This window comes from Macaca nemestrina, chromosome 12, assembly GCF_043159975.1.
Source record: "Macaca nemestrina isolate mMacNem1 chromosome 12, mMacNem.hap1, whole genome shotgun sequence".
NCBI classification, from domain to species: Eukaryota; Metazoa; Chordata; class Mammalia; order Primates; family Cercopithecidae; genus Macaca; species Macaca nemestrina.
Window position 1 is genome coordinate 22,037,510 of NC_092136.1, and position 27,234 is coordinate 22,064,743.

Consider the following 27,234-nt stretch of genomic DNA (forward strand, 5'->3'; position numbering starts at 1 on the left):
TTAAAAAAATAAAAGTACATTAAAAATCACAAAAACAAGCTAAAGCACACAATTTTCAGATAGGTCTACACTGACAAAATAAGAAAATTCCAACAACTAAATAAAATGAAACTTTCATCATATAAACCCACTAATGCTAGTGCAACATTGTCCTCCTTTAAAATAAAGAATATCTAGCTTAACTGAAGATTATTTGCCCATAAAACTTTGAGCATCACAAATTAAACAACTGTCAACCAAAATAAATATCTAGTTGTATATGATAAATTCTGAATAATTTGAAAGAAGAGAAATAAGAAATTATTGAATATTCATAATTAGGTTTTATTTTTAAAGAATACATTTTGTTCAGGTACAGCACATATTATAAGGTAAATATATCTGGGAATTAATAAGAAGAATGAACCATGTAGTTGAAATATTACAATCCAAAATAAGCCTATGTTACATAATGATGACTTTTAAACACAAAAGCTCCATTTCATTTATTTCAAATATTTCTCAAACAGCATCACAATTTTTAAATATTGGCCACAAAATTGTCAGGTTAGTACATCAGTAATATGTATTGTTCTGTATTAACAGATTATATCTACATTTTAAATGGCAAATTTGGATTAAATTCTGATATAACTCTACCACTGAGCTAAGAATAAATATGGAAAAATACTGGTCTGATCCCTTCAAAGGAATTTTTTATTAGAAATGAGATATTAAAATAAAGTTTTATGTAAACTTAATATAGCATAATTGGGGCACAGATTGTACGTGATCCAAGAACCAAAACCTCAATCAGCAAAAACCAAAAACAAAACAGAAACAAAAGAAGCTTTTATTTTTTAAGAGTGGCAATGGAATTTCAAAATATAAATTAATAATTATTCCAAATTCATTTCTATAACCCATCACTTACAACATTTTTCTTCAAGTTAGCCAACAAATATGTGTGCTTTAGGAATCCCAGCACATACATGTCTCCTTCTGCATCAGTTCTTCTACTTAGAATGATTTTTTTCCAAATTAATGTAATTCCTTCAAATTTTTGAGAAGAGAACAAAAAATGCAGGACCTCAACCAGGCAAAGTGCTTGGAAACCATACACAAAAAACAAATTACAACCTAAAGTTTTTTTTTTTTTTAATAATGTGGTTAATAAAAATAAAATCACATTTATAGAGCACTTTTCATTCAAAAAGATCTCAAATTCACCAAACTAAGATTTGCTTCACTCATTACTGATGTATGTTCATGCCTGCAGAGAAAATATGGAATTTGATTAACAGCAAAAGTGCACTTCAGATATTACTGTCCTCTGAACCAAGAAATAAAAAATAAAAAATAAAGTCTCAGGAGAAAATACTAAGTGGAGTCAATTTGCAGCTGTACCTCCTTAAATTCCCCCAACTAGTATTCCGCCAGTCTTGATGTGTGCAACTTTTCTGCATCATTTTTCCAGTGTTGGATGGAGCTGGGTGGGCACAAAGCCATGCACAATATCACATCCAGCCTCCCTGTGCCTGGAAAACAGCTTCCTGGAGGCTTTGATGATGAGAATCTTGTCTTTGAAATGAAACAAGCTATCCAGGATTGCATCGTAACCCTGACCTTTCACATTAGTATTGAGCCTAAAGCCTAGGCCAGAGAGGAAATGATCACTTCTGCTTGACAGGGGGACACTCAGGCCCAGATTCAAACTTCTACCTCAATCCATGTTCCTGTGCTGTTTTCCATCCACCTCTTGGTGCATAAATCCACAATTACAACAACTAAGATGATACAGCTGGATTACATACATTAACTCAAATAGCCTAGAGCTACTCCTCTTCCAGACCTCGCCTATTGCCCTTAAATAGCATAAATGCCTTTCAAAATAAAAATATCTGAGGCCTGTTATTCATTTATCTGCTTTTTTATTCAACAAAAATGTACTGAGTGCTGTTATGTGGCAGGAGCTGCTACAGGCAGTGAAGACATAGCAGTGGGGGATAAAAAAAGACCCCAAATTCCTGCTCTCACGGAGTTTACATTCTTCCTCAAATTGTTGTCTCCCAAGACTACACTGAGAACACTCTGCAAATTAATGAGTTGTACAAAAGGACCAAATTTGTGTGCGTACATTATTGGAACAATAGATTCACACTGTACATTGATTCTAAAAGGTTCTTGTGTTTTTAAAGACATTACCTCCCACTCCCAAGCTGTTATTTCACAGAAGTGAAAATGGGGGACTTGGGGTGGGGTACAAACTTTGTATTTATACATCTTTGCATTATTTAACTGGTTACAATTAGCATGCATTGATTTTATAACAAAATATAATTCCATAAAAAATTTTAAAGTGTATATCGGCTCCTCAATATTCCTGAGAAACTGAAGCAAGACAGATGGAAGTGCATGAACCCAGACAAAGGCCCAGAGTCAAGAGGGAAGAATAGCATTGCCTCACAGAAACTCCTTCCCCAAAACCTAGTGAAATAACAGCAAAGTTCACCAGCAGCAACTGACAAGGACAGGGGCATGGCCAAAACTGTAAGCTCAAAAAGGGGCAGCTGAGAAAAGAAATCCATTCTGGGGTGGGGCTGGGCAACAGAATGGCAAGGTTCCCATCTGCTCCCTGACTCTTCAAAAGCTCTGGTGATAAGTCAGGCCAATCCTGAGAATTCTCACTGAACATTCTAAACCTGGTGAGAAGCAAACTGAGAGGATTTCCTAGTGTTTTTCTTCTTCACTGGGAAGCAGTGGAAATAACTGAACAGCTGCTTGGAAGAAACAGAGGAAGTATTCAAAGAGGCTGACTCTGGCAGAAGTGGAGACGCCAGCATCAGGTCCTGAATGGGGCATGAATCTGAAGCCAGAGGGTGTCTGTCCATCAAAAGGAGATTACCCCACCCAAACCAGACAGTGTGAACTCTGCTACAAAAGGAGAACTGAGCCTAAGCTGTCTAACAGTCTGCCCTTGCTCTCAGGTGAGTCCTCCTTTTCCCTTTGCCCTCAAGCTACTTTAAAAAAAAAAAAAAAAAAAAAGATAGTTCTTTAACTGTAGACCCCAAGGAAAAAACCAAATGATACTGTGAAATGGGAGTCAAGACATCACTAACACCATAAAAGTAAGTAGAAAACATACTATGGATAGGGCTACTAAAGCGTGATGAAGAAAAAAGAAATGGAATGACACCAATGCAAGTATATACAAGACACACACACACACACACACACAGCATGCAAAAGACACAGAAACAACCACCCTATAAAATATTCAAGAAACAGAAGAAAACATTTTCACATGTGCCTTTAGCAAGAAAATAGCCTAATAAGAACATGAGTTCATAAGATGATATAACAACAGAATGAGATGAAAAAATAAATAGCAGCTTGCAGCTCTAAGGAAACAAATGGGTGCCAAAACATCATTAAAAATAAATAAAAATACCAAAGGACAGAATAGATGCAGTAAAATAAATTACAGTTATAGAATAAAGGATTGAAAAAAATATTTGCATATGGAAAAGACTTAAATCAGAGAGAAGCCAATAGACCTGGGGGATAAAGATGATCAATAATAATAATAACCGGTATCTTTAAAGCAGAAAACTCAACACATAAAGTGAAAAAATATTAAAAGAACTAACACAAGAAAATTTTCCTAAAACAAGAGCAACTTCTTAAATAATCCTTATTACGTGCCATACACTGTTCTATGCAATTTACATATATTATATTAACTCAAATCATTCCAACAATTCTATGGGGTATGTATTATAATAATTTATATTTTGCATATAAATAAATTGAGGCATGAAGAGGTTAAGTAACTTGCTAAGATCTTATAGTTAATACCATTAAGCCAGGTAGAACTGAATCTGCCTATTGAAAAGTGCACCTTGGATTCTAGAAATACTGAATGTAAAGCTCGCACACCAAAGTATAACGTCAGAGATAAAGAAAAAAACTTTTCAGACTTAGTCAGAAATTGTAAATTATCTACAAAGGGAAATAATCACGCTGACAGCCTTTTCCACATGCTGACAGCCTTCTCCACGACATCTAACACCAGGAATACAATGGAGAAATAACTACAGAAATGAAGTGTGAAACAAGAATAGTATCCCTATTTTTAAAAAAGGCAACATATTTAAAAGAACTCAATGAAACAGTACCAATGGGCTGTTTCAGAAGAAAAAAAGTGTTTACAATGAAATCCAGTCACTGAAACAATACACCTAAATAAAGAACTCAAGAATGAAGAATATGTGGTAAAGGAATACAACTAAAAGGAATGAATGCTAAACAATAGCTATAAAATATGGCCCTATAAAAATAGAAATAATACAAAATTTGACAATGTACAAATAAAAATAATACAACTAAATATCAATAACAAAATAATGTGATGTAACAGTAAAAAATCTAAATGAGGGAAACGGAGGTGGGAAGAGAAAAAAGAGTATTAAGTTCTCAACTTGCATAGCTGGAAATAAATCAGTACTGCCGAACACTGAATCACCTAGGGTAAAGGATAATGACTACAACCTGTTAAGGTATTTCATAATCCCTTTTTAACATTAGAAGGGATATTTTAAGAAATTATATCTTCAGTAAAAAAGAAATGTTTATTTGAGGTTTAGTAATTTCTGCAATCCCTTTTCTTATTTCAATTTAAGTGAAGTTAAATGTAATAATTTTGTTTAAAAATAGCAGGTACGGTGTGATCCATTTTGAGTAAAAGTAATAATATCTGAGTGTCTATATCTATCTATCCATTGTTCTGTCTGTGCCTAGGAAATCATTAAAATCATAAACTGTTTGTAAAAGCATAAACTATCTTTAAAAGTGAAAACAAGGAAAGGATTTTTATATAAATAAGGAAATAACCTTTTGACAGATAGAGGGGAAAAGCAGACACTGGAGACTACCAGAGGCAGGAGGGTGGAAGGAGGGTGGAAGGAGGGAGAGGATCAGGAAAAATAACTAATGGGTACTAGGCTTATTTCCTGTGTGACGAAATAATCTGTATAATGAACCCCCACGACACAAGTTTACCTGTATAACAAACCTGCACATGTACCCCTGAATTTAAAATAAAAACTAAAAAAAAGAAATTAAGAATCATGGATTTGGGGAGAAGGATGTGACCTTCAAAATCTCCTTACAGATGGTAATGAGAGAGAAAGAGAGAGATTAAGTCCTAAGGGTCACATAGGCTGTTGTGATCTGAGCTAACGTTCACTCCAGGCATTCTGATTTCCTATTAGGAATTCAAGCAGCGCAGAAAAGCATAAAAGAACGTTAGAAAAAAACAAATCACACCAAGTCCTGCCATCTAGAAATGACCATCATTACCATTAGGTGAACATCGTTCCAGAAACTTTTTATCCAGGTATAAGAATTAGTGGATAGATGGATAGATAGTTGAGCAGATAGCAATAATATTAAAAAACAGAGGGAGAGTATATGTGTTATTTACTAACAGACAGATTCTATTTAATTCCTCAACTATGATATTGTCCAAAGTGATGTAAGGAATTGGTGGCAGAGTTGGCAACAAAACTCAGATTTTTTAAACGTCTGGTTTAGGGTCCATATCCTAAAGGATACTTGCTTCTCTAACATACACACACCACTGGGCAGATGTGATGTGCAGATGTGATATGACAGTGCTACCCCCACACAGGTACATATATGGCTGGCTTGCCTGGTGATCCTGTCTCATCCTGAGGTCTGACTGAGTCTCGTCTGCACCTGCATACCCCACTCTGACATGGAAGGCACTGCACAGGCATGTCAGAGCAGAGACCTGAGACGAATGAACGAGAAAAGTTTCAGAAGGCGGGGCAGTTGAAACCAAGAGGATTAAGAGAGGAAGAGTGCTTAGGAACAATGATGGCAATCCTAGGGGGCAGAAGGGGAAAAGTGACAGGCACAGAGCACAAGAAAACAAAGCAGGAAGAGAAGAGAGCTGCAGGATGTACAGAGTAAAAGAAGGGTCTAGTTCCCACTCTGAGACCCACAAAAAGATACTTTCCTATGGGCATATACTGGCATGGACAGCAATAGGGATGCAAGAAGAATGAATCAGTTTCACCGAGATCGAGTTTGGCAGGAAAAAAAAAAATACCTCCACTCAAGAAACGGATTCACTAATAAAAGCGGGTCAAAAACAAGATTAAAAATCAGCTCTTTTCTGAGAGGCCCACATCTAACACACCTGGGGCGAGATGATACATAAACAGACACTTATCGGGTTCGGGATTCACTTGGGAAGAAGGGGGTAGTATCTTCTCTGGGGAAGCAGTTGCAAAGAATCACAAGTGACCTGGGAAACCAGACACATAAAACACATAACTCTGGGTGAAGCCATTGGGTGTCTGGAGGCCATTCTTTCACCCAAGCTATGAGCCTTTTCTACCCCAGGATGCCCAATAACTTGGCTGTATTTTGGAGGGCACTGATGAGTACTTGGTACCCAGAGTTCTAGAGGGAACTGAGTAGATCACTCCTGGTCATATGAATGGTGTCATCATACTTGAATTTCTATCAAGCACTGTCACAACTCTTCTGACTCCCCTTGAAATGATACAAAAAAAAAAAAAAAGCAGGAGGGGGACAGGCGCAGTGGCTCCTGCCTGTAATCCCAGCACTTTGGGAGGCCGAGGTGGGCAGATCACTTGAAGTCAGGAGTTCAAGACCAGCCTGGCCAGCATAGTGAAACCCCATCTCTACTAAAAATACAAAAATTAGCTGGTTGTGGTGGCATGTGCCTGTAGTTCCAGCTACTCAGGAGGCTGAGGCAGGAACCTGGGAGGTGGAGGTTGCAGTGACCCAAGATCGCATCACTGCACCCCAGCCTGGGTGACAGAGTGAGACTCCATCTTAAAACAAAAAACAAAATACAACAAAACAAAACAAAACAAAAAACAAACCAAAAGAGGGAGGCCTTTCTTAATGACCATGACTAGTCAGAGCCACTTGCCAGCTCCATTTCCATTTTTCTTGCTCTTCCAAACTATTCTACTATTATCACCCAAGAGCAACTCCCTCAGTCTAAAACCTTCGGTGGCTCTCCTGTGCCTTCAAAAATTAGTCCAAAGTCCTTCGTTCAGCACTCAACTTCCTCTACAATCTGGCACCTAACTACCTTTGTGGCTTCCTTTTCCTCCTTATCGTTCCCGTTACCCAATGTTCCAATGACAATATATTCACCAACATTTCCTGAATATACTATGCACCCACCACTCTGGACCTTTACTGTGGAGTTCTCATAGCCAGACATAGCCCTAATTCAGATCTTTCTATCAAAATCCTACTCATCTTACAAGGCACGGTTCACACGCTCCCGACCCCCTAACCACCTATGGGAATGAAGCATTCCTTCCTTTCAGTGCTACAGCACTCTGTTTTGACCTCTAGTTAGCACTTAATTCATTTTGCCTGGAATTCGTTGCTGTTTAAATCTGCCTTGACTAAAATCTGTCCTTATAGGTGGTAAGTGAATGAATGTTTACTGAACATCTACTGTAGGAGCCAGGCACTTCCACAGATATCATCTAATTTATCCTGTGTTGCTAATATGTGGCAAAGTGTTCACACATTTCAGGTGTTCACAAATGTTTGTTGTGTTATTCCGCGAAGAGAAGGGAGACTGATGTCTGAACTTCTTCAGACAAGCAGTCACTAAACTATGTCTCCTTTGGGGGACTTGATGAAAGAAATGAGAAAATGAGTTAGACTAATCAGCCCAGTTGGACGGCATGAGAAAAGGGTGACAGATATTTAGTCTTTCATAGGTCTGTCTCAGAAAAACACCCTAAGTGGGGCATGGTGGCTCAGGCCTGTAATACCAGCACTTTGAGAAGTTGAGGCAGGAGGATCGCTTGAGCTCAGGAGTTCGAGACCAGCCTGGGCAAGAGTGATACCTAGTCTCTACAAATAGCTAAAAAAAAAAAAAAAAAATTAGCCAGTTATCATGGTGTATGGTTGTAGTCCCAGACACTCTGGAGGCTGAGGTGGGAGGATCACTTGAGCCCAGGAGATAGAGGCTGCAGTAAGCTGTGATCACACCACTGCACTCCAGCTTGGGCAACAGAGCGAGACCCTGTCTCAAAAACAAATGAGAAAAACAAAAAAGTAAAAAAAAGAAAAAGAAAAATGCCCCAGCCAGAAAACCACACCATCTTTTTTTCTGCTTGTTTTTCTTTACCCTACCCAAGAACTCAATACCCATCTCTACTCTGCCTAGAGTGAGGTCTCATCAGGGTGAACAGTTCTAACCCCAGATCAGCCACTGAATCATGAATTCTCTCCAAATTTTAGGCAAGATGGTGCCTCTCACGCTGCCTCAGTTTTCCTTCTATAAAACGGGGGGTTTGAGGCTGGTTGCAGTGGCTCATTCCTGTAATACTGGGACTTTGGGAAGCTAAGGCAAGAGGATTGCTTGAGGCCAGGAGTTTGAGACCAGCCTGGCCAACATAGTGAGACTTTATCCCTATAAAAAAACAAAACAAAACAACACAAAACAAAGAATGGGGAGTTTGGGCTGGATGGTCTTGAGGGTCCCTATCAGTGCTACCAAAATCCTAAGATTCTACGTTGAATGAGTGTAATCAAAATGACTTGAGAACGGACTCATTCTTCAGGCCAACTTGCAAACACCAAAATATGGAAGATAATGTAAACATGGCAATAGGACAGCAGATCTCTCTGTCTTTCTCTCTCTCTTGCTCGCTGTGTGTGTGTATGTGTGTTCTGTGAATGGTTTCTCTTCATGTACAATGGGGAGAGAGGTGGAAAGCTGTCAATCCATGAGCATATATGTTCAAGAATTATTTTTCATTTGTTCAGATAAATACATGAATAGTAAAACCATTGCTTGGTTACTCCCCACTGGGGGTTACCATTTTTTTGTTGTTGGTGGTGTTAATAAGAAATTAATAAAGGTTAATTTTAAATACATAAATCTTACAATTGAAGATCACTTGAAAAATCCACAGACGTATAGAATCCAATGAGTAACATTAACAAGTACACTCTCTTCATTTACATCTAAAACTGACTAATCACCCACAGGATATTCTGTTGGATAAATAAATGAATAAATCAACAGCATTGCATCAACTTCTGCAGGGGAGAGGGTGTGCATGTAACCGTTGATTTTAGTCAGATAATCAATGAAAGCGTATCACTTACCAGCTGATCTGAATTCAACCATTGTTTTCAAAACTATCTATTAGACTGGGCTAACCCCTTTCCCAGACAGATCTGGGTGAAAAGATGCAACATATATACAAGACACATGCATATACACATTGCAACATAAACTCCACTTTAGACAGCTCCATGAAAACCCAAGAACTTCAGCTTGAGGTCGGCAGAGCCCACCTCAGATCTGAAGGATATACGGAGCCCTTTGACTCTTCTGCTGTTATAGAAAACCAAGAATAAACAGGGGCTTCGGTGCTGCTAGTGTCAGGGTCAGTCTCACACCTTTATTTATATGTAATATTTGTGCAGTACAGATATTTGAAAATTTGTGCAGTTCTGGTATTTCACCCAGACCGTTTTACCCAAGGCCACATAATAATGGGCCTCAAATGTAGAAATACCAGAGTGGTCCCAATAAAAAGACTCTGACTACACAAGGATTACAAGTTTGCTACATGTAAAGGTATTTGCTCTGCAGGAAAAAGAAATGTTTAAATAAGAAAAAGGAAAAAGAAAGAAGACAAAAAAAATCTTTTTTTGGTTGGGTACATTTTGGCAGGGTGGGCGCAAGTGGATGTGACATTCTGAAGAGAAAGAAAACATCCAGAAAGAAAATGAAAATGAAAAACAAGTGACTAATGCACTCCACAGGGTAAAACACATTTTTAATGCAAACATAGGAGGAGCATGAGAGCTCTTTGGAAATAAGAGACCAGCCAGCTAGTCAGTTCATTAGCTCTTAGAAGGCCAGACTTAGCAGCCAGTCTACAAGGAGCAGCACAGCTTTGAGATCAATGTTGTTATAGCAATACAATTTTTAAAAGGAAAGAAAAAAAAAAAGAAAAGAAAACCAAATCAGTTCATGAAATTTTGAGCAAAAAATTTAATAGAATATTTTTAAAATTTAATTTCCTGATAAAATATATAGTATTCTTTCAGGGTACTTTTTTTTTTTTTTTTTTTTTTTTACTATATTGAATGCTTTTCCTAAAATCAAATATGTATTTTCTATTTGCTGAGAATTTTCCCTAAGAGAATCTTTCCCTCCAAATCTATGTGTTTTCACATAAATTAGATTCAACCTTCTTATTTGTTTTTGCAGAAATTGCTATAATTTTTTTTTTTTTCTGAAAGAAGATCCTTCCCCAAAATTGTATATTTTTATTCAGGATATTTTTAAATAATTACTACTTTTTCAAGGATTTTGTGATTATGGAGTAATTAAGATTTTAAAAAGTTAACCATAGTTATGACTCAGAAAACCCTTAATCCAATTATTAGGGTGAAGGATGCATTGACCTTTTCCCCTTTCAATCTTGTTCCTAGTTTGGAAAAAAAGAAATATTTTTCAGAGAGTATTAATTTGTATATTTATCCAAATATGGTAGCAAATTTAACAGCAGTGAAATTTTAAATAAGCTTGATATCGATTAGAAATATTTCCTATGTATAAATTTTGGTTTATGCATGTGTTTTTCTGCAAGAACAGAGTGGCACAGAAATTCATGTGATATTTATACTGTATGTTTTAAACTTATGTCAAATAGTCCTCTAAATTTAATTTCCCATAGTCAGATTTTTTCTTTCCTTTTTCTTTTTATATTTTAATTATTTTTCCTTTAATTGTCCTGGATTTTTTTTTCTTTGTTGCTCAGTAGCAATACCTTTTAATCACAAAATCATCAGTAAATAATGATGGTTACAGTAACATTAAAGGTTATAATTATATTTCTTACTGTTTTTCTTCTAAAGCTCTCAAGGTAGTTTACGAAGATAAAATCAGTTCTTTCTCTTTTCGCAGGATTTAGAAGCTTGAGAATTGCATTTTTTTTTTTTTTATGTGATACTGATGCTAAAGCATTCTAGTTGGGATTTCCCTATACTTAAGGCTGGAGATGAAAATTTTACTTAAAGGTATTTTGATTTAGCATTGTCAGACACAGATACTTGCACAGTTCCATAATCAATCTTTTTAAGGAAGGAAAAAAACGTTCTGAGTTTTAGTTCAGATTTGATGGTAACCTATTTTTGATTAAAAGACTATCCCATGTCAAAAAGATATTGTCAATATTTAGTTTATTTATGTGGCAGACAGACTCCACTTTGATTTGAAATGAAACTTAGGGGAAATCATATTCTAGTGCCCTGGTCAGCCTGAGCCAATTGAGACTGTTCTAACATTAGGGTGGCTTCAGATACAAATGGCTTTACCTTCCAGGTGAGAAAGTTGGCCTAGGGACTTTGCTTGTGAGTATATGTGCCTGTGTGTGCATGTGCACATGTGTGTGCAAATATGCAAACAAAAGAAAGACCTTGAAATTAACAGTATGCAGACGAACGTTGAGCATACGATTTCGGGATTTTCATGACATCGCTAAGCTAAGAAGTTGGAATAAGTTCCCTATGTCTCTCTGTACCCTGTCCTCTCCAAGTTACTTCCTAGCTGGTAACAAACTTCTCCCTCAGTCAGTGAGGATCTTTTGAGAACACAGCCTCCCTCCTCTCTTCTCAGTAAACGCATCTTAGCCTCTAAGAGTGTGTGACATCAAAAAAGGATCCTGATCCCCTTTAAGAGAAAAAAAAAATTAGCAGGCATCAACTTCCCTTCCAGACTACCATAAAACCTCCATTAAAAAAAAAAATGGCTCTATAAGCCGTATTTTACCCATACGTTTGCATATTAACAGTCAACAGGAAGGATGGAAAAAGACCCATGTATTCAAAAAGATTATACCCCAGGTTGTGCCTGTCTGCTCAGAAAAATGGCAGGGAAAAGGAAGTATGCAATAGTACAATAAATTTCATCCTTGTGATCACTTCACGTCTCAGCTTCTCTTCCATGCTCACATAATATATTGAAACACAACAGGTGGGTGGTCACAATGCAAGGTATGAGAAACAATGAAGTATTTGAAAAAATATTCAGTGAAATTTTTGGAAAAAAATAATTTGGAGTAACTCTGGGACTCAGGTTTTTATGCCGGTTTTTTTATTTTTAATATTTGATGGTGTGAATTTGAATTACTTCTGAAAATTTCCATAAACTTTATTAATTCTCAAGTAAATGTCAGAATCTACTGCTTTAATTTATTATAGGCCTTCCTGCATTAAAAAAACACACACACAAAATTTTGCCAAAAAGCAAAGCAGTAAATAAATAACAGTCACTATTTAATGTCATGTATAATCCCTTCATAAGTATAAATATTATAAATAAAACAACCTGTTTTGATACATTATATTAAGATCTATACATTTTATAATCTATGAGCACATACAGAAAGAAAAAATTGAGATGAAATCAACCTAGTGTTAAAACATAAGCTCTTAAAAATAAAATTAGTTTAAAAATGCTCTCAGTTTAAAATCGTACCTGGAAAAATATTTTAACTGAAAACTATATTTCTAACAAAAATATTAACTCAAAAAATTTCTTATTTTCAAATTAAGGAATGAAGCAGAAGAAAGTGGTGCACCTCCCCTAAATAAACATATTAATGAATTACCATAAAACTCCCTGTGGAAAGTCATATTTTCTTTGTGTCATATGAAAGTTAATGTTTTATAGTCATAAATAAAATACCTTCTTAGATAGTTGAGCTCTAGTTAAATGATGATCTTTACTGGAATAAATTATCTTTAGTGTTTACAAGTTAAGTATACAGAAAACAAATACAAAAAAAAAGAAACACAAAATTTCATTTTAAATCTCAGATTAGCTGAGAGGTAGCTCACAAAGAAACAAGATTTTAAATTATAAAATGAAAATAAAACTATACAGTTTATTTTAACAGGTTTTCCTTCTTTTAAAAAGATTTTCCTTTCAGAATTCTAAAGCATCACTAAAAAATAAACTCAAAAGCTAATAGCTAATCCTCAAAAAAGCAATAAGCTTGCATTCATATTTTTAAAATCTCATTTGTTTGTTATTTAAAGTGATAGCCACTGTTTTCATGATTGCTTCATATTTAAATACAGAGATTTCTTGTGTAAAACTATGTAAGACAGGTTTTTTCAAGAGAAACTTCCTAAAGGATAACTTTGAGAGGAAAATATCTACAATTTAGAGTTTTACAAGCCTGCAAATATATGAAAACACTAGATTAGACATCTATTTATATTACGGCCTAAAATGTTTGCTTAAATGTTTGTTTTATAAACAACACTGAGCAAATTTTAATTCAGTATGCTGTCAGTAAAAATCTATTTCTTTAATAATTTGTATTATAAATGACAGTTTCTGTATTTCATTACCCTATTTATTAAAAAAATTTTTTAAATTAGGCATAAGAGAATTAACTGAGGGAAAACTGTTTTCCTCCTTTATTTAAATATTATTTCATTTAAACATGGTGTTGAGGTTCAGAGCTGGTAGAAATCTAAAAGATAGTTTGGAGGGCTATATCTAATTCACTCTTGGTTTGAGATTAATTGATAAGCTATCAAATTACTTACTGACCCTTCATCAGCTGAGAAGTACAGAATTTTCCTGATAATTTCATTTAGGTTCATAGAACCCCCACCTGTAGCAAGCATGTTTTCTGTCCTCTTTTTCTTATGCTTTGCCCAGTGCTCTTGGCCACAAATTCAAATTTAAAAAAAAAAAAAAAAATCGAGCTGGATGCAGTGGCCTGTAATCCCAGCACTTTGGGAGGCCGAGGTGGGCGGATCACAAGGTCAGGAGATTGAGACCATCCTGGCTAACATGGTGAAACCTCGTCTGTACTAAAAATACAAAAAATTAGCCGGACGTGGTGGCATGTGCCTGTAGTCCCAGCTACTCTGGAGGCTAAGGCAGGAGAACTACTTGAACCTGGGAGGCGGAGGTTGCAGTGGGCTGAGATTGCACCACTGTTCTCCGGCTTGGGCAACAGAGTGAGACTCTGTCTCAAAAGAAAAAAAAAAAAAAATCACTCACTCCACCACAAAATAAATGGTAAAATTATTTCTTGTCTTGATTTTTTTTTCCCCTAAACTTAAAATCTGGGCCTTAAAGATGAGTTGACCCTGGGGATCATGGCTCCTCTACCGGGTTAATGTTAATGATTTGCCAGTTGAGGTATTAAAAGTTCAAGGTGCAATGTCCTTGCAATTTAACTGACCAGAGTCTACTACTTAGAAGCCAGGAACCCCTGAGCGAACCCCCCCTATGCAGTCGTTATTGGTTCAGCTCCAGACTCAGCCCCAGCCCAATTCACAACATCTGGAAAATCTTGGTAAGATTGGGACACTTGTGAAATTCCAAGAGTTTATTTAGACTCTTCTCTTATCTCATGACTCCTAGTCATTTTACATTCACTTTTCTGCTTCCTTATTCAAGGTTCAACTTCTCCAGCAACTGTTGGACTATATTTAGACCTGGATCTGCAGGAACTTGTCTTAACAATAATAACAGTTCATCTCGCTTGAGTACATACTATATGTCTGATGCACTGGAACGTGTATTTACTGACAGCTCATTTCATCTTCTCAACGATCTTATGATCAGCTACTTTTAATATCCCCATTTTACAGATGAGGAAACTGGCTCAGAGTTGCTCAAGGGCATGCAGCTGATAACTTGCTCAAGGGCATGCAGCTGATAAGGGCAGAACTAGGCAAAAAACCTAAATCTCAATGGTCTTCAAAACCCATTGTTCTTGACCAACAGGTTTCACTGCTTCCTTCCAATACTGCCTTCATCATCCTGCCCTTAAACAGTTAAAAGGAGAGATAGCAAGACCACTATCTAGGCCATGTTTGATGTATCCCTGAACCTTTTATTAGAATTTTTTTTTAAAAGACAGAAAAAAGGAAAAGTCACCAAGTGGAAGCAATGCATAGGCTGTGGGTTTAAATGTGGGAAAGTGGAAATGTAGAAAGGTCCATGAGGAAGGCTCCAATTTCTATGAAAACTGAATAAAATAAAGAGATAATAAACAAAAACAAAAATAGTTTTTGCTTCTCTTTGGAATGGCCTCAGATGTGTTCAACAGGTTCAGGGGACAAATGGTGGCCCTGGTGTTTTCTCCTAGCATTACCCAGAAAATGTAGGGACCATATCACATTCTTCCTATAATCAGCCCTGCAGTTTGCAGCCAAGACTTAAAAATAAATGCCTGATAGGACAAGTTCAGTGGATCAAAACGAGGAGAACAAAGATTTTGAGGCAGGGGGTGTTTTAAGAGGAGACAAAAAGATTTATAAGATGCTAAAAGTAAAGTCAGAAGAAGGAAAGAATGAAGATTAAATATGCAGGAAAAGGAAAGAGAAAACATTTATGACAGTGAATATTGTTACATATTCTTGCCCTTCTATTTTTCCTTTTTTCTTTCCTTGTTGGAAATTTCCTAAACATTGAAAATTTAGGACTAGATATATGCTGAAAATAAAAGTATCCTAGGTGAATCACTTTTTCTCCCCAATCAAAATAATAATAATAATTATTATTATTATAAATAAAGGCAAAAAGAGTGATTTGCAAAAACAATTGTAATTAAATTCAATTGATTTTAAAAGGAACGTGAAAGCAAGGAATTAAAAGGAGAATGAAACAAGAAAGAGATAATCTTCATGTAGGGACACATAAAGTAGAGAAAAAGATTTTTCTATCAACCCTTCTGATTTGCTCCCAGCGGGTAATCCTGGGCACTGGCAGGCTATGGAGCAAATGGACAGATGCTTCCAGAAAAGATTATCTTTTATCTGTCACTCTAGGAATAGCTCTGGTCCTATAGCTGCTGATGCTATGATTTAAGCCTTGTATGGCATTGCTATGTTTGTCAGACAGGAAAGAAAACACCATAATAATAATAATAGCTAACATTTGTTGAACACTGACTAGGCTCTTTACACATGTATAATCTCATTTAATCCTCACCAAAGCCTTACGGTGAAGGACGTTATCATTATCCCCATTTTACAAATGAGGAAATTGAGAAGATTAAAAGTTTATATTTTGATGGATTTTCCTGTACTTTAGCCTCAGCAGCAGCAACTTGTTGCTTTCTTCCCACACTTCATCCTGTCCTCCCCACAACCTAACACAAAGATTTTACAAGCTCAGATTCCTATCTGGCTCTTTCAAAGATGGATCACTTCACTTCTAGGGTCCTCTCCTAGCAGTGACTTCCACTGGCTGTTTACCTGGGAGTGCTGAATAAGAGCATCTAACTCCCCACCTAAAGTCCAGTTTGTGTTAGTAGCTGATCAGTCCTAAAGTCAGTAAATGCCCCTTGCCCTAAATAAAAAAGTTCTGGTCTTCCTCAATGCAAGTAAGAATTCTGAGGATGCTGAAAGGAGGGAAGAAAAATGCTCAGAAAGAGTGGGAACTAAGGTGAAACCTTTGCACACAGACCTATCTATGTCTGTTTTGAGCCTTTCAGCCTCCCAATTTCTCCTTCACTGAAGATCTCAACATAACTGCCTGCTATAGAGACCCTTGCTGCACTACGTGGAAGCAGCCAGTCTACCAACCCAACAGGGCCAGAAGTGGATGGGTCTTTCCTTCTCAATGAATCCCTGACCTGTCCAGCTATGATTGTGCCTGGTAGTCAAAAGCACCAGAGGAAATCCATCTTTGCCATGAGCCCTGGCACTGTGATCTTATACTGTCCAGCTCCAACATAAACCTCCGTTCCCTCCATGGAACCATCGACTTTACCAAGAATACTTAGCCTAAAAGATGGATTACCTCTTTGAAATTCCGCAGGACCAGGCTGAGATTAGTCATCAAAACTTCTCATCTGTTTCTGTCCTCAGCTCCACGTCTGCCTTGCCTCTCAGTTACGAGCTGCTGTTCAGCATTTATTCTAGCCACTTGCAGTATTAACTAAGTTCCAAATATTTATTCTCCAAAAATGGAAGGCCAAAATCACAATAAAAATGCAACAAAGTACTACTGGGGGGGAAAAAAAAAGAACAACTAAAAACCAAGATTTGACTATGTAACCTAAACTCAAACCTTCATATTGTAAAATGTAGGCCTTAGACACTTGATGAAAAAAACTTTAACTTGGGGTCCATGGAACCTAGGGATGTCCTGAGCTCCCTGAAATTGTATATAAAATGTCTGTTTTTTTTTTGTTTTTTGTTTTCCTTTTTGCTGGGGACAAGGTCCATAGCTTTCAACAGATTATCAAAGGAAGAATAATTTATTTATATCTCCAATGTCTAGAATAAGACCTGATACGTAGTACAGAAGCTCAATAAACATTTGTTGAATTAATGCATGAATGGAAGGGGTCTGACCCCCAAAGCACCTAATTTTATAGATGGAGATATTGAGGCCTAGAGAGGATAAAATTGCTTCTTTAAGTTCATAAACGTGAGTAGTTAGGACTGGATAGAATTTGCTCTTTTAATTCTTTCCACTGCTTGTCAGCCTTGTTTTGCTTTTTAACCTATTTGTATCTTTCACCCCATCTCATTTTTCTTCCTCCCAGTCTGTTGCTTTTTAAGCAGAGAAATGAATCTTATTTCCTAGTTAGAAGTTGTCAGAAAGCGCAGGGAGGTAGGGGGAGCAAACAGCAGGGAGAGACTGTGAAAAAGGCCACCAGAATAATTTATTTGTGATAGCACACACACCATGACTACTATTCTCATGTTCTGAAGACATGATTAATATGGGCTCGAAGTGGCTGATATTGGTAGAAATATGTAAAGCTGAAATAGTGGAGTTCAATCCAGGGTTTGGCAGTAAATCATGAGCTTAAAACTGACCAGGCCAAGCAGCTGTCCTACAAGCAGGTGATCTGCAGCATTCTAAAAAAGTATCTTGGGGACAAGGATCAAACAGATCTTCACTTCATTTGAAACCTCCTTATGAGGGCCTTCTTGCTTATAAAGGAGATCCTGGGTCAAACTACCTTCTTAACAGCTCTCAGTCAAACCCCACAAGACAAGAAGGATGAGAATCAACTGCCACCCAGAGGAGAGAAATAAGAGACAGGGACCCATGCCTTACGGAGCTGCTTCATGCTAGCAAATGTTTTGAAAAAGACCAATACTGGGATTCTATGACACAGCAACTTTCTTGTGCTGATGCCTTCCTCAGCAGACCAAGGCAACATGGATGCTCTGAGGTCTAGGCCATGTCAGAGACAAGAGATGACAGCCATACCTAACCTTCTAATGATGCCCCCAGAATGCTAATTGCAAGCAGAAGAAACTTTCTTTAAACTCTTTTTTGAACCCTGGCATTCTAAATGCCAGTCATTTTCAAAGGGAATCTGTTCTGTTGTCCTGGATTATGTTTACGGATTATCTATATGATTTGGTAGTAATAGGAAATGCTTAGTGGGAAAAAAAAATACCCAGAGAACACAATAAACAACCTGGGGTTGAGCCCCAGCTGTGTGACCTTGGTAAAATCACTTAACCTCTCTGAACCTGTTTGATTTATAAAATGAAGAGATTAGTCTCTCTCTGAATATACTCTACAGTTCTTTCCAGCTTTGGCATGCTACATATTCTATCTAAATTTGAGGTTTAGTCTATCCATGGATTTTTTCAAACGTAATTTAGAAGAGATTACCTTTCAGGCAAGAAAATCACCCCCCATCATATTATTTTCTTAGATTTCCTCCCAGTGCAATTGAACTATCAGTTAAGGAGGGAGAAGGAAGACGTGAAACTCTTGGAATTAACAACTATTGCCCAAAGACAGATGCTGCAAACTTCAGGTCCTCATATTCAAAAGGGGAACTTAAAAGAAGTTAGGCTCATTTAACAATTTGATGGCCTCATCCACACTTTACATGCTGGGAAGTATAGACGATTCCAGTCAATTTACTTGTTATTTAAGTTCTACTTTTAAAATGTAAAAATTTCCAACAATCCGTGTAGCAGACATTTAATTAATATAGAAAATAGATCTATTGTATAATGATCTGAAGATCTTCCATGTAATGTGCTTCTATTCTGCCATAGCCTCGAGTTTCCCTCTAAAAATTTCTGGCAGCTTCCCACATTTGGCTCACATGACCTCCAAGGATTAGGCAGGTAGCTTGGTTTCTCCTTTCCTCACAAATCTAACAGCCCTGGGGTTTCAAAATTCTCTGCCAAGCTCTGAACTGAAATCCCCAATAAGAATCACAGTATGACTTTGAAGCTCAGAAAGGCAGCTAAACAAAAGCTCTATAGCAAGAGATTTTGCTGGTTAATAGGAAAAGTAAATGCATTTAGATTTTAATGCCTTACCCTTCAAAAAAAATATCCAGAGCCTAAAACTTCTCCCATGCATCCTAGGCTGAACTCCAGTTAAGGAGACGTAACAACGTTTGGTATCCTCAGAGAAACTTGGCATGGCAAATGACCCTTCAACTCTGCCCATCCCCTGGGCCCCTGAGAGGCCCGAGATGGTCCAGGAAGTGGAGGTGAAGAAGGAACAGTGGGCCCCTTGAATAGGGCCTACACCCCTCAGTACTGGGGGTTTGGAAGCTTCTAAACACACAGGCCCAAGTCCTGTTTAGAGGATAGGACAGGAAGTCCTATGCAGTCCTATGCCTCATGCGGTAGGTACTGTGCCCTTTCATGTAACCTCTGTGATGGGTGCCTTCCTTTGCCAAGGACTAAGCCTTTGAGGACAGTCTCCAAGCACTGGATCTGTGGCTTCCCTGTATCTCATCATCAAGTGGGAAGTATGTGTGGAGGCCCCTTGGGTCTGCTCAGGCGAAGAAACCATGCGCTGACATCTTGGTACTCACCTGGGACTTCTAAGTTCATTCATCCAAGCTCTTCATCACCTGTGGCCTTTCAGAACTCCTCCTTCAGTGGCCTTCCCTCATGCAGACCTCTGGGTGTCAGGACAGGTCTGACCACCTGAAAAGGTCAAAAGATGGGCAGGGTTACTCTGCTGGCTCAGAAGGAGAATGGGAGTGATTGGTGGCTGGGTCATTTCACAGGAAATCAAGGAGTGGGAAGGCTGAAGGAAAGGAAAAGGGTAGGGGGCACATCTAATAGCTACCAAGGCATGGTTGCTGATGCAAGAGCAGTCTTTCAAAGATGCCCACAAAGCCTTCCAGTTTGAAAAGTCCCCAGGACAGAGAAGACGGCCCTGGTCTGAGATCATAGCAAGCCTTCCCAGCACATCTGAATCGACCCACGCTTCTGCCTTTGCCTCCAACGTGAGACAGGCAAGGCAGAAGGACTGAAAGCAACCACAGGTCCGGGAAAGAGGATAGAAGAGACAAGAGGGCCGACAAAGGGAGGAAATCTGGCTCCAGACTCCAGGAGCGGAGAAGAGGCAGGAGAGCAGATCACCTGGGGTGTGGTCAGAATGGGCCTGAGAAAGACCACCTGTGAAACTGCCTTGCCTGGCCCAGCCACCTGCCTCTCCCCACTGGGGGCAGGTGACCTTGAGGGGACTCTGTGGCCCCTGAAACCCTTCCATAGCTCCAGAGATAACCCCTGGTCTTGATTTTTACCACAGGCAAAGGTTAAGCTTGTTGGCTGGGCCCAGGGGACGAAGTTTCCCCAGCTGCCTCCCGAACACTTCTCACACCCCCGGAAGGAGTAGCCTGGGGTGAGGAGGGGTCCCGAGGTGCTGCTCCCTCTCCTATAGTGCCTCCAGAGGTTGGCATCACATGCAAGTGCCTGGAAGTTTCCGTCAGGCCCCTGGCTCAAAAGGCGAGGTAGCTTTATAAAGTGGGATGTGCATCGGCAGTTTGAGGGTTCATAAAGGCAACCCCCCCCCCACTTTGCCCTCCTTCCTTAGCAAAGACAAAATGGGTAGAGAGGGACAGCTCAGCTCCCACTGGGCTCAGACTGACATAACCGCCCAAAGGAGGGAAGGAAAGACACCAAAAGCCACAAAAAGCCACCTATTTTCACTTATTGTGAAGGGAAGGGGGAAGGGGTCCCTTCCTTTGATCCCACCCAGAATGAGAGACCCCTTTCCGCAAGCTCGCAGCCCCGATCAAAAGTCAGCAGCCTCAGCCCCAGGCGTGCAGCCGCCCCAAGCAGCAGCTGCAGCAGCAGGAGCTTCTCCAAGGCAGCAACAGTTGTCTGGCTGAGGCGAGGCGAGGCGAGGACTCGCTCCGGTGCCGCACGACGCCGGGTTCGGCCATTGCTCCTTGGGCCCTGGAGCCCTAAACTCACACTTAGCCTCGGAGGGAGAAGTGAGGGGGCTAGGGTCGCAATAACCCTGAGCCGCCTGCGCTGCGGTGGCTCAACCTCTTCTGTGCAAGTTCACTTGTCTTGGGCCACCTCTCTCCCAAATCTGGTGAAGGTTCAGGCTTTGGGAGAGAAGAGGGCTTTCTGGCTGGGAAGAGGAGGGGTATGTAAGAAGCAAAAGACAAAAGAGGAGCTGAAGGGACACAGGGTGAAGCTATTTTTAATCTAACGTGGTTCTTATGCCTCTCCCTCCGCAAAGCTATCGCTCCACAGACGGCCCCAGGTGAGAGGCAGGGAGGAAAATCCCCGGAGCTTTTGCTTTTTCCTCCATCTCCTTTGCAGATCTTAGGAACCTTTTTACTCTTTTAGAAAACGCATTCAGGGAGGGAAAATTTCCTTTATCTGGGGAGGAAAGCTCTGATTTAGCCTTAGAGTTTGGAGTGCTCGCCTTCTGTGCCTTCTCAGAGTCTTAGCTACAAAAGATTGACTCTGTCCGGCACTCTCGGACTCTGCAGCCCTTCCTAATTCTGGAGAGGGTAGAGTCCGGGTGTTTAACCAGCGGACAGGGTAATGACGGTGGGCGTTTAGTTTGTTGGAAGAACGGTGGTTGCGATACGGGGGAAATTCAGGCCCTCCCCGAAAACGTGAAGGTTTGCAGCCCTCGGGTCTTGAACTCTGGTGTCTCTAGACCCGTCTTCTACCCGTTTCCGTCCCTGTGGGCACTCATGTGTGTATGTGTGTCCTTCTGGCCCAGTCCCTAAGGGCAAGGGCGTCTAGCAGTGTTCCTAGCAGGCTAAGGACGCGGGGAGCAGAATGTAGTGAAGGCCTGATTTGTGCCACTTGCGACCGAAGTGGTCAGGACTGCAATGAGTGGAGGGGGAGGAGGGGGACTCATAGACTCTTCCCTCCTGCAGCTTTGTCCCCCTCCCCAGGACCGGCTCCTGGAGAGGCCGGGATGGGGCTACTGCTGCTGCTGCTGCTTTTCTGCTCCTGCTAAGCGTCTGAGTCGGGCACAACCGCATCTCTCCAAAGCTCCTTCTCTGCGGGGGCTTCCCCAGTTCTCGCCTGTTTTACCCCCTTCCGTGCTACTTAGTTTTGAAAAAGAGGAGAAGGGGGAGACCCGAGGCTGCAAAACGCCCCAAATTAGGTTGGAAGTAGGCGCGGGAGGAAGAGACTCCGGGGATCGGGCGGTGCCTGTGTGTTTTCCCTCTTTTTCGGAGCTTCCCAATTCACGGCGGCTCGCCTCACCTCCGGGTCCCCCGCACCAGGACAGAAGATACTAAGGGCCTCTAGTCCCTCCCTGAAGGGCTTCCCGACCCCCATATTGCAGAATCGGATCATTAGGGTCAAAAACGACCACAAAATGTTCTAAACTGATTCATATTCCAGGTTCTGACTTGGCCCTACGCTCAGATCCTTTTTTTTTTTTTTTTTTTTTTTTTTGCATTGAGTGAAGGGTTATTCGTGGTGTGGGCGGGGGCTGGGGGGAAGACACAACTTCTGTAAACTTTTATTGCATTTTAGCTTCTTCTCACTTCTCCGAAAACACACGCACCCCACCTGCTCCAGTTCCCCCTGTGATACAAAGTCTGTTAAAAAGTTGGGGGCGGGGGACTCGCTCGGAGGAAAGACAGGTGACCAAAACCTCCGGGAACGCAAAAGGACAGGGGGGAAAGGGCCGAATCTTCCGTGGAAAACGGGGAAAGGGCCGGGTAAGGCTCGGATGGAGCAGCTTCGGGAAGGTGCGGGCTTCGGCGATCGCTGGATGGCTGCCGTCTTCTCGACGAGTGCGCCCTCCGCGAATGCTTTTTGGGGTAAGGGCTTCCGGCTATTGAGTTATGTACAGCAAGCCCAGACCGCAAAAAGATTCACGAAGGGCAGAATACGCCGGCTTCTTCGGTTCGCCGCCGCCGCCGCCGCCTTCAGCCCAGGATGTCTCCGAACCCCGGAGCCGAACAGGCTGGGTCTCACCCGCGCGCTCCATCGCGGCTCAGCCTCACCACTCCGCGCGCCGCCCGCCCCACCGCACCCCTGGACTCTTGTCTCCATTTCTCCAGACCGTCCGCGATCCCCCAACTCAGCCCCGAGAGAAGTGTGTGGAGGGCGAGAAGGGGACGGCGGAGGGGCACCCGGGATCCCGGAGCCCAGCCTCCACCCCTTTCCTGTCGCCACAGTACCCGGAGCCTCCCCGCCTGCCTGTCCTATCCCTCTATCCCCCTATCAGAGTTCCGCCAGCCACGGCTGCAAGGTCGCCGATCTCTGAACAGGTACAGTTCGGATTCCCCCCGAATCCCCTCTTATCCCTCCTAGTCCCCCAGCCAAGGTTCCAGCCGTGACTACAGGCGCTGCGTAAAGAGAAAAACTCCCCCAGAGCACTAAATAAATACAGACGAGGCCGCCAGCTCATTGGTGCGGGCTAAAATCGTCACCCACCAATCAGAAGAGAGCTCACATTTCCCCCTTTTTTTTCAGAAGGGGGAGGGAGAAAAAAATATTTCCATTTCTAATTATTCAACAAAACCTAGATTGGAACATGTTAAAATATTGTTGTTGCCAAAAAACAAAAAAGCGGTTCAGGACCCCCTCCCCATTCCAGCCCAGGTGAGGGGGTAGCGCGATGTATTGGGAAAGAGAGGTTTAAGAGAGCGACCTCTCCCAACGGGACCCAAGCCAGAAGATCCAGACGAAAAATGACAAAGATGAACATAAAATAAACCCAAACTCCACACTAGTCAGCCTATTTCTAGAAAAAATGAGAATGTCTCAACACCCCCTTCCCCACCCAAAGTTCTGAATGCTCAACTAGAAAGGTGAAGGTCCTCCCTCCGCATCCTCCCCCAAAACCGTCTCAATATTGGGTGTCTAATGGCCCATTCGCCTCAGGTGCCCTTTCAAAGCTGCAGCCCTCCCCTCCCCACCAACTTTCTACCCATTCTGCAGAATGCTAGGGGGAACAACAAGGGGCGAACCCGTCATTGACTGCCGGACCCCAAAACGACGGGAGATTCCACCTTCTGCGAGAGGAGGAAAGGAGGGGGAAGACTAGAGAAAAGGGAGAAAGATCTCCTTCCCTCACTCTCCCTCCCTCCCTCTTCCTCCATCCCGCTCGGTCCCCTCCCCCATCCCATCCATCCAAACTTTGAGGGGCTGCCCTTCTTCGCAGTGCAGCGCCACCCTTCCCACGTCCTCTCCTGCCCCTCCCCCCATTAGTACCTAAGCAGGGTGTGGGCTAAGGGACGTCCTGACTATCTCCCTCCCTAGCAGTACAGTCCCCCAGTGTGGGAAACCTCACCAGGATGGGTTACTGCAAACATTGCAAGAACTTGGGGGGAAAGTTGCCATATTTGTTCTTTGGCACCCTGGAATCGACGTGCGGGCGGGCGCGCGCGCGCACACACACACTCCCACCCTTGCCCAGCACGCCCGGAGAAAACATCTCTAGACGGTGGAGGCACTGTCTTCAAGTCCCTGTCGACCCACCCCCTTCGCCCAACCATCACCCTCCTGCAGCTCCGCGACCCACTCACCCTCCCACGGCATCCCCTAGGCTCCGCGACGGACAGACGCAAGCACACACCCTCCGAGCGTCTGCGCGCCCGCCGCGCCGGAGGGGGCTCCGCGGTCTGCGCCCGCCGCCGCCGCGGCGCGGGGCAACTGGGAAAAAAAAGTTCTGCTCAGACTACCAGTGAGCCGACCGACCACCAGCCGACCCGGGCGCCGACCCCCTGCTCCTTACCTCGGTCTGGGGGCCACGGGAGCGCGCCGGTCCCGTCCGCACTGCAGCCAGCTGGAAGGAGCACCTCTCCTGCCGGCCAGCTCCCTCCGGCCCCTCCCCGCCCCCCACGGGTGTTTGCCCGGCGGCAAAGCGGGCTCTTCCAGGTAAGTATATAAGTTACTGTACTGTGTGGGAGGGTCACGATCTTGGTAATTGCGGCTTTCCGAGCTTAACCCCTGCGTTCCTGCCTTCCTCCAACTTGTTGAGGACTCGTCGGGTAGCGGGAGAGCGAGCAGGCGCGCCACTGCGAGCGCCGGCCGGGAGGGGGGAGCGAGGTGCGCGGGGCAGAGAGGGGACAGCGAGACAGCAAGCGGCGGAGTTCAAATGCCCCCCTGGCAGCGGTTTTCATTGGATAGGTCTTCCCCCCACCCCCGTCCCCACTGATTTGGTGGCCCCCCCGCCCCCCATCTCCCATGTAGGGGACGTCTCCAGGCGAAGTCACGATTCCTTCTCAGTTCGGAATGAACTGTGACTAGAGCCATGACGCAGCCAGCGCGCATTACTCACTTTTTGCAGTCACGACTTGGGAATCCGTGCTGGTTCCAACCAAAATTACACCGCTACCATTGAATTATTTAATAGGATCCAGTTCGGGGGGTAAACTTGTGCATTGTGCCAAGCAATGGGAAGGGGTGGGGAAGAACGGGGGGGGGAAATGAGGACATGGGGTGTCCCTCCGCCCCGTTCTTGACTCTTGGACACCTCCCCCCAACCACCGCTCCACGTGTTGCAAGTGTTTTATTGCGCTACCACCACTCCCGCCCCGACCGCTCCCCCAACCCCTATTTCCTTTGCAATTGTGGCAGAATTTGTAAACACAACCACGCAAACTTGCAGGGCTGAGAGGGGCGAGGCTTGGGAAAGGGAAGGAGTAGGTCCCCGTGAATGACGAGGAGGCCGAGGGGTGGGCCGAGAGGCTGTGAGCAGCTTTGGTTTGAACTGAATTGTCAAGACAAAGTGTGGGTTGCAGCGTTATTTGTGTTATTCTGCACATCGGTAACAGCCCTTGTTACTATTATGAGTTGAATACTCAGTCTCAGCCAGGGAATCTTCCGAGAGAGGGACGGTTTCTGAGCTAAACATAACTCACCCACCCTCTCATCCCCCGGCCCAGGCTGCACCCCGGTTACCCTGTGTGGAGGTCAGGTCACTAAAGCCAGAGGCTGTTGACAGAGGGGAAGGGATGAATGAAGCAGAGAGACCTGGTCTCCTCTCTCCTGAAGGCTAGCCACCACAAATACTTACCTCACCGTCCCAAGTTTATATTTTTAAATAAACATATAAAATATTCCTGCATGCACACAAAGCTTACTGCAGACCTGCAAGAGTGCTTCATTTCTCCCACTGTCTACAGCCCATCCTCATGGGCCAGCTTGAGGATGTACTTTTATTCTCCCTCTCCTGGAGTTAATCAGCATGAATGTCTTTGTATGCGCGTGATATTCATTCCCCCTCTGCCTCTGATAACCTTCCTCCCTCCTCACCTGTCTGGCCACAGATTCGGCCAAAGTGTCTGGAGCTGATTGCAGTGAATCTCAGTCTGGGTCCAGCCCACAACCCCAGAGAGTTGATGGTATTCCCAATAACATTTGGCAACTTAGAGAACACCTCCTCCCCAATTTCCCTTCAGGCTGATTTAGGCTCCTTTGGCTTTTGGCTTTAAGGCGCCCCGCGATGTTCCCTAGCTTGGATTCTCTGCGCATCGCACCAACAACTCCTGTGCTTTGGCTTCTAATTCACTCATTCCACCAACTCACTTGGGGCTTCTATGACTAGCATGCGAAAAGGGGGAATAATAAGAAAAATGTCACACCACACTACCTTACACACCTCCCGGGAATTACAGAATACGGGGATATGGGGGGCATGAAGTGGGAGGGGACGAGGGTCCGAAAAAAGCAACCTATTAGCCTGTTATTTTGAGAGTCACCATCACCGAGGAGAAATCTTTCAAACCCACTGGCGGGAAGGTGCGGTATCCTGGGAATGGAGACCCGGATAGTGCCTGGCCTCTGCAGGGAAAGCCGGTGAGCCATTGGCCTTCCATTCCTGAAACGCCCGGCCTAGACTCATCCTCGAATCTAACACTTCGCTCCCCCTCCTTTAAATTTTTTTCCTTTCCTTCCCACTCACCCCTCCTTTCCCCCAAAGCTCTCACCGAAGTCACG

General features: G+C 42.3%; 1 long non-coding RNA gene across 1 annotated transcript in view; it reads right to left on the reverse strand.

The window, feature by feature from the left end:
* Positions 1-346: 346 nt before the first annotated feature.
* LOC139357467 (uncharacterized) overlaps positions 347-27,234 on the reverse strand; it is a 48,054-nt gene continuing 21,166 nt past the window's right edge. Inside the window, exons 2-3 of the long non-coding RNA XR_011610647.1 lie at positions 19,884-19,998; positions 347-1,252 (exon numbers count right to left, since the gene is read on the reverse strand). This is a non-coding gene — a long non-coding RNA (uncharacterized lncRNA). The remainder of the gene's footprint in view (positions 1,253-19,883; positions 19,999-27,234) is intronic.